An 8,976-nucleotide genomic window follows, 5' to 3' on the forward strand; every position below is an offset into this window, starting at 1 on the left:
ATGTTAAAAGTAATTAGAAATTATTTATTGTTGTTTTTATAATATAAAAAGTTTAGTATACAATTAATTGTGGAAAATAAATGCAAAATTTTGTTTAAAGAAATATTATATTTTTACAATGATTCTGTACACCATTCATAGGCAGTATTGAACATAATTTGCCAGGGACTGGCTTGAGATTTGCAATTGAAACCAGGGGATAGATAAGGCCATTGATGAGTAGCAAAACAAACGTTCGGGATGTGGCATTAAAGCCAAATGGCGACCATCTTGTGAACAAAGACCAGCAATACCCTCAGTACTGCCATTAGGATTCATGGGGTAAACTTCTGTGGCTTTGCCATTATCATCTACATAATGTAAGGCCACACATTTTTGTGCCTTTAAGTTATTCAATATCTCCTGATTGCGGAATGAGAAACGGCCCTCACCATGAGCCACCCAACAACCCAAAGTTGAACCGGCCAATTTACTCAACATCATGGCTTTGCTGTCAGCAATGCGTAGCGAAGCCCAGCGGCATTCAAAACGTTCGGATTTATTGTGTAAAAGAGCCACATCTGGTTGATTGATTACTTGAGCATCGGCTTGCTCGTTAGCAGCACCCACCCAGCCAATTAAACTCATCAATTGACAGCCATTGCAAATACCCAAAGAGAAGGTATCTTGACGTTTCTTAAAGGCCTGGAATTGAGGCACCAGCAATTCACTAAACATAATATTGGCAGCCCAACCCTTGGCAGAGCCCAAGGTATCAGCATAACTGAAACCACCGGGGAAAATAAGACCACGATAACGATCCAAAGTGGTTTTACCTGTAAACAAAAGAAAAACAAGCAATTTAATTTTCTAAACTGTTTAAAACTAACGCAAAATTTACGTACCACTTAACAAATCCGACATGGTAACATCATGAACCTCGAAATTGGCCTTTAGCAAACAAGCCATCATTTCACGATCACTGTTAACACCTTCTTCTCTTAAAACAGCCACGGGCACAGAGCAAGCAGCACGTTTCACCACCAATTCTGAACTTAAGTCTACAGTACAGTTGTATTTGGGACCAGTACGGTACTCCAAGGTATTAAACTCTTCAATGGCACAGTCGACATTAGCTTGCAATTTCTCCAATTCAAAACTAATACGTTCCCATTGTTTGTACAGCGACTTAACGGAATTTTGTACTAAAGTTTTACCATTACAGGCAATTTTTATGTTAGATTCCAGACCATAAGACTTGGTAGAGCCAATCAAATGGTTGGGAACACCAGCCTGGGTAAAGGCATTTTGTACTCCTTTAACATCAGCAGTAGCAACTTCCAAAACCCAACCACATTCCTCAGCATAAAGAACAGCTAATTCAGGCATATTTTTACAGGAGTTGTCCACATTTTGTGCAGATATCTTAGCCAAGGCACTGGTCAAGTCTACTACTTCAAGGCCGCTAAGACCAGCTAACGCCATTTCCAAAACACACACCACTAAACCACCCTCACTAATGTCATGACCAGCCCAAAGTTTGCCTTCGGACAAAAGTTTTTGGGTAACATTGAAAGCTTGTACCAAAACCTCACTTTCTTTGAGATTGGGACATTCACTGCCTTGTTGGCTAAAGACTTGAGCCAATGCACTGCCACCCAAACGGAATTTATTTTCAATATTCACCCAAATCAAAGAGGTTTCCAAGCCATTCAAAGGACCCTTAAGATCAGGGGTGATTTTAACATTTACATCTGGACAAGGGGCATAAGTAGATATAACCAAAGTGCCGGGAGATTTAATAGTCTTGCCACCAACTTTAGCTGCCATGGACAAAGAATCTTTGCCACCATCTACAGCAATTCTAAGCTCCTTCATGATTTGACACATTTCCACACAGGCATCATACATACGAGCGCCCTCGCCGGCAACTTAGCAGCCCACATCCAATTGCCGGAACACTTAACATCAGCCAATTCGCTGATCTTAACAAACACCAAATTGGATAAAGCCTCAGCCACACTCATGCGAGCCATGGCACCCGCATCCAAAAGACCCTTAATAGGTTGTGTGCCTATAGAAGTGGCAATACCTTCAGTGCTAAAATGAGACACCGTAACCAAACCAAAATCAGCCAATGGTGTATGCAAGGGACCCACACATTGTTGTTGAGCTATTAAACCGGTAACACAACGATCGACCTTGTTGGTTAAATAACGTTTGCTGCCCACTGAAACCAAGCTTAGTACCTGTTCCAAGCTCTTGCTATAATCGAAATTACTTTCGAATTGCAAAGGCAATAGATTATTGTTCAAACGTTGCAACTGATATTCACGCTTGGGCATTTCACCTAAAAACATGTTTCAATTCCAAATCAAAAGGTACTGGCCCCATAGCGGTGGCCTCATTGTTAGCACTTAAAGCCTTTTCAAAATCGGCCTCACTTTCAACTAAAGTAACACGACCATCTCCCGTTACCACACCCAAAAACTAATGGGACAACGTTCTCTTTCACAAATTCTCTCCAATAAGGCACGATCTTCAGGTTTGCAGAGTATAGCATCGTTTTCTTGATACTCAGCTCCCCATAATTCCAAAGCATTAATAGTGGGATCACCCAATTGGAATTCCTTGGAGAAAATAATAGCACCAGCAAAGCCAGGCTCAACCAATTCTTTTAAAACATTACCATTACCACCAGCACCTGTAAAAATTAAAAAAAAGGTTATTTTCAAATTAATAACAAATTATATGCATCTAAACTTACTTGATCATGTATGGCCAGTATGGGATTTTTATCTCCCATTTCTATGCAAGCTCTGACCACACGATTCAATTTATTTTCCATTTCAGCGTCGCCACGTTGCACAGCATTGAATCTAAAGAAGAATCATTGGAGCCTTGTACCTCCACAGAACTGCAGCACCACCGCCCCACCACCGATACGATAAACTGGACCACCGATTTTAGCCAGTAAATTGCCTAGAATTAAATTAAATTTGAAAATTTCATCAAAAAAATATATCACAGAGTTCTCCTTTTCTTTCCCAATTTCAAAACTTACCTCTTTTAGGATCAATTTTCTGACGCATACTAGATTCCATAGTACCCATACCACCACTGAACATAATAGGTTTAACATATTCATCACGTTCGCCCTGAGCATTAGTCAAACCATATGAATTAACGAAACCGGTAATAACGGGTTCACCAAATTTGTTGCCATAATCCGAAGCACCATTACTAGCTTCAATAAGAACCTTCAAAGGCTTAGCGAAGGATGAGGGATATTCATAGTTGGCATTTTCATAGGTTCTAGGAAAACCTGAATAAAATAAGAAGATATTAAAATTTGTCTAAAGTTAAAATATTAAGCACTTACCAGGTATATTCAAAGAACCCACACAATAACCAGCTGTACCGGCAATGGGTATACCACCACGTCCCACACCTTGAACATCTCTATAAAATTGTATCAAAATTATTAATTAAATTTCGATTTCATAGTTTAAACTTGTTTCCTACCTCAAACGTCCACCTGTACCAGTGGTAGCACCACTGAAAGGAGCCACAGCTGTAGGCATATTATGAGTTTCGGCAGTATAAATTAAATCTGAATTCACAGTTTGCAATGAAACCATACCAGGACCGTCGAATACCTGAGGTCTAATGGTGACATGCTTAAAACCACGAATGGCACTACTGTTATCACTAAATTTAATAGTGTTATTGTCATTGGTATTCTTTTGTGTATCCATAATCATGCGTATCAAAGATTGAGGCTGTTCGACACCATCCACAATCATTTTGCCACGGAAGAACCAATGTCTAGAATGCTCACTGTTACTCTGAGCACAATCAAACAATTCCACGGTGGTGGGATTACGTTTGAGTACATTCTTAAAAAGATTTGTATAATAATCCAAATCCCAGTCACCAAAAGCTAGACCAAGTTTGGTGTTAACTTCTTCTAAGGCCTTGCGACCTTCTTCCAAAACTGGCACTTTATACCAGGACTCTTGAGATTGTGGTAATTGTTCGTTGAAACTATTGACGGGTAAATTTTCCTTAGTATAAGGACATTCAGTCATACGATCACTGAGCAAATCAACTAGTTGTTCAAGGTTAGGTTTCTCGTTCGAATAGCCAATGAGATAACGATCAGAGGCTTCTACACGGGTGACTTGGGTGAGACCCACATTTTGGCAAATATTAACACAGTTGGTAGAAAAGGCGGTGGAGAAATTGAAACGTGGTCCAATCTCTACTAAGAAGAGTTCTGCCTTTTCAGCGGATAATGTAGTTTTCTCATACAAACTGCTTTCATCGCCTTGTGGATGTTTGAGCAACCATTTCAATAAACTCTTAGCTTTAGGTTCGATGGCTGTAGTTGTCTCAACGTGATAACATTTTTCCACTTGCAGCGAGACAATGTTGGGAAATGCCTAAAAAATATGATTAAAATTTCAATACAATAAGAGTATTAAACTTTGGAAATTTTTCACTTCAAAAAATACATTAAAAGATTTAATTGAAAGATTAAACACTCAACATAAAGGAATCTCATTTACAAAGAAAAAGCAATATATCTATCTATCTATCTATCTATCTATCTATCTATCTATCTACCTATCTATCTATCTATCTATCTATCTATCTATCTATCTATCTATCTATCTATCTATCTATCTATCTATCTATCTATCTATCTATCTATCTATCTATCTATCTATCTATCTATCTATCTATCTTCTATCTATCTATCTATCTATCTATCTATCTATCTATCTATCTATCTATCTATCTATCTATCTATCTATCTATCTATCTATCTATCTATCTATCTATCTATCTATCTATCTATCTATCTATCTCTATCTATCTATCTATCTATCTATCTATCTATCTATCTATCTATCTATCTATCTATCTATCATCTATCTATCTATCTATCTATCTATCTTCTATCTATCTATCTATCTATCTATCTATCTATCTATCTATCTATCTATCTATCTATCTATCTATCTATCTATCTATCTATCTATCTATCTATCTATCTATCTATCTATCTATCTATCTATATCTATCTATCTATCTATCTATCTATCTATCTATCTATCATCTATCTATCTATCTATCTATCTATCTATCTATCATCTATCTATCTATCTATCTATCTATCTATCTATCTATCTATCTATCTATCTATCTATCTATCTATCTATCTATCTATCTATCTATCTATCTATCTATCTATCTATCTATCTATCTATCTATCTATCTATCTATCTATCTATCTATCTATCTATCTATCTATCTATCTATCTGTCTATCTATCTATCTATCTATCTATCTATCTATCTATCTATCTATCTATCTATCTATCTATCTATCAATCTATCTATCTATCTATCTATCTATCTATCTATCTATCTATCTATCTATCTATCTATCTATCTATCTATCTATATATCCTTAAATACAACCATACTCACATTTTTTAATTGTTTCAACACCTTTACACGATGAGCTTCTTCCCAAGCTTCATTTGAATAAAACGTAAAATAGCCATGATTTTAAATCGAGTAAATTACACGCACTAACGATCCAAATCAATGAAAACTGAAAATTCAAATGATTAAAATTACTGAAAGACGATCACCAGTTGAAATTATGAGATCAATAACAACATGTCTCAACACTCACACACAACAACAACACTTACAGGTTTCTATAATTGTTGTTTTCTTTTGATATTTTTATAATTTCCTCTGCTTGGGGGGTTATCACTTAACAAAGGCAAATCACCTTATTACAGACGTATAGAAATGTTTTTAGGGGCAGGAAGGACAAGCGAGGTATTAAAACCAAACTGATTTTGCTGTAAATACTCTGTTTATACACCAGCAATCACCAACAGCACTGTATCAAAAATAATTGATAAGAAAAAGCACATTATTTTTTTAAATTTCATTAATTTCTAATCAATAACAATTATTTTCATTATTTGTACGTATTTTTTATTAAAAAATCTTTAAAGTTGATGCAATTTTTTATTATTATTTAATATACATTATTTAATTTTATATTATTTAATTAATTTTTTTATTTAATTCCTACGCACAATTTGAACTTGTTCCTCGATAACTTGCCTACACGTGTCTGCGAATAGTATTCCAGCCGCACATTTGCTTAGTGTGTTAATTTAGTGAATGGTTAATAACAGACTGTTCAGTCTGTGTTTACACTGTTAATAGCTCTCATTGTATGTTAACATGCCGGTGATAGTGTTAGTCAAGGCAGATCTAAAAGGTGAAGTCATTTCAACATCTGTTTATTTATTCGGTGTAAAAATTTCTTTTAAAACTGACACAGCTATTGTTTCTGTTTTTTTTTCCAGAATAAGAAAAAAATAATATTTTAATGGGTTGTTTCGGAACTTTACTTATGGGTATAACCGTTTTTTTTTGGACCGATTTTTCTCAATTTAAATAGCGATTTTCTCGAAAGCACTTCTGATAGAATTAATTAAGATTCAGATATCGTAGATATGTATACTACAACTCTAAATATTAAAATTTTTCCACCTAATTGGGATTTTATTATTATTTTTATTAGTAATCCGTAATGATTCATTTGGCTGAGGAGCCTATTTGTTTAAGTATATAATTTTTTTATTGTTAATTAAGTTTATTTTTTTACTAAATTTGTTAATTTTTATTCAGATGGCCCTTAGGGCCAATCTTTAGGTGAAAGATTAGCGATTAAATTAAAATTAATCCTCGAAAGATGTTTTTGAGTACTCAATTAGTTAATTTTGTTTGCAAGTTTAAGCGCCCAATGGAGGTGGTTTTAATCTTAAGCACGAAATGCAAAAGTGTAAAAAGCTGATGCAAAAAAATTAATAATTTTTTATAAATATAAACAAAGTATAAATAAGAAATGAACTGTTGTCAAAAGTACCTAAGTCTACTGTCATCCGGTACCTAACTCTAAGAATGTATTAGTAGAATTCTCAAGTCAACATAGTTGCAAAAAATCGTATTGAAAAATATTGAAAAAAAAATTTACATTTCAATTTATACTTTGAAAGGTTTCTTAAGATATTTTCCACATATTTTATCTACAAACATTTTATAAACACGTCTATTTGTTTTTTAATCTATAATATTGAAAAAATAAATTATTTATTTGAAATATCTTTTTCGTTTACCATACGAAAATTTACAACATTGTTTTTTTTTAGTTTTAATTTCAACCAACAAAAATTCAATGTCAAAAATTAAAAAATATTTTTTTTTCGTTTGTAAAAATATATTATTTTCGGGCTATTAAATGTGTTTAAATTGTGTAAAAAAATTATAAAATATAATGTTAAGTGATACAAAATATTTCAAAGTGCTATTATCCTCAAATTTTCGCGAAAAAGTTTTGAAGTTTGGAGAGAGAATAAAATTTTTACATATGTGTTGGATTTACACAGCACCTCGTCTGTGAGAAGAGCGTAATGTTATTGTTGTAAAAAATGACAGCGTTTCACTTCTTGTTTATTCTTTGAATATAACATTAAAATGTTCTATTTATTGATTAGTATAAATTATGGACACTTCAAAATACATTTTTTTCTTTTTTTTTTTAATTTAAGTTTTCATTAATTTTCATATTAATTTACAATTGTCTTCTTCTTTTTATAAATATGCATTGTTTTGATAACAAACAGTGACATTTTCTGTTGTTTTGTATGGCAACACTGCGAAGTTTAATCTTGTAGTCAAAAACTTCAAAGGGGATTAACATAATATTAAATTTATTTTTAGATTAACTAATCTGATTATTAATTGGCATTTGATTACCATCTCTCAAAAACTCGCTCTATAACGTGTAATATATAATTATTGGCCTAGGAAGGCTTTTTATATTACTTATAATAATAAATAAATTTAACCCCTTTTAGCATTTTCTTTCATTTGAATAATTCAAAAATTTTACGTCTGTGATTTTTTTTAATATATTTCTGTATTTAGACAGTCTAATAAAGAAATCCATATAGGTTTTATATCATGAGCAAAATCGTTGTAAACAAGTGTGACTAAACGGCTGCGATTTTCATAATATTTGAACCAGGTGTAGCAAACTTAATTTAAACTTCTTTGGTGTAAACATTTTTCTTGCTCTCATTATCTATCCATTTAGAAAACTATTTTTTTGTTGAAATCGCTTAAAAGTTATTTATCATTATAATAAATACTAACATTAAAAATTGATTTTTTAAATATAATTATATTCAACTACATACATATATTTTCTGCATTTAAAGGGTTAACACTATGTTATAAGCACCAAATGAAGCTAATTATGTTTTTCTATATAATACTTAGGAAATGTATATGTGCTTATATCGGCCACTTTTCGAATTATGGGCACTTTTACAAAAAAGCCCATGTTTCAAAATCGTTTTTTTAGCTTTTGGCAATCAATGGGTAAATAATTCATATACGTCATCTGAAAAGCCTTCCCACGACCTTTCATATCATGTTATTTTTTTTACAATCGGACAAGCCATTCCCGAGATATTTAACTTTATATATACAGTATCGTTAGATTCCGTATTAAAAGTACTATCGATGGAAAAAAATTAAAATATTTGGGGCCGTTTTAGAATCGTTAAGGAGTTCCCAAGTGTTGTTTGTTATATTCTAACCTAATTTACCGAGCAGGGTGACGATGAACATACGCCCGTTGTAATGAAGCCGACCAGATTTTCTTGTTAGGTCACAACCCTCAGGCAACCATTTTAGGATTCTTATTTATTTTCTAATTATATATGTATTTCAGACTTATTTCTATTTTTTAGGTATATACAGCTCTGCATTGTAATTTTTCTTGTAGCAGCAATATTTTTATGTATCGTATTAGTACATATCAACATACATGTGTTTTGTTTAGATTCATATATGTTATGTATGGATATAATTATACATATATATATATATA

The 8,976-nt window shown here is 32.9% G+C and overlaps 1 long non-coding RNA gene and 1 pseudogene across 1 annotated transcript; both read right to left on the bottom strand.

Moving 5' to 3' along the window:
* Nucleotide 1: 1 nt before the first annotated feature.
* On the bottom strand, nt 2-5,534 carry LOC119603808 (annotated as a pseudogene).
* A 13-nt stretch (nt 5,535-5,547) lies between these two features.
* On the bottom strand, nt 5,548-5,776 carry LOC119603809. Its single transcript, XR_005231428.1, has 2 exons — nt 5,708-5,776; nt 5,548-5,604 (listed from the first exon to the last, which is right to left on the bottom strand). It is a non-coding gene; the product is annotated as an uncharacterized LOC119603809 (long non-coding RNA).
* Between the last annotated feature and the right edge of the window lie 3,200 nt (nt 5,777-8,976).

The sequence above is a fragment of the Lucilia sericata genome, unplaced genomic scaffold (assembly GCF_015586225.1).
Source record: "Lucilia sericata isolate MDLA Ls3-8-SP2 unplaced genomic scaffold, ASM1558622v1 Contig000339F_arrow, whole genome shotgun sequence".
NCBI lineage: Eukaryota > Metazoa > Arthropoda > Insecta > Diptera > Calliphoridae > Lucilia > Lucilia sericata.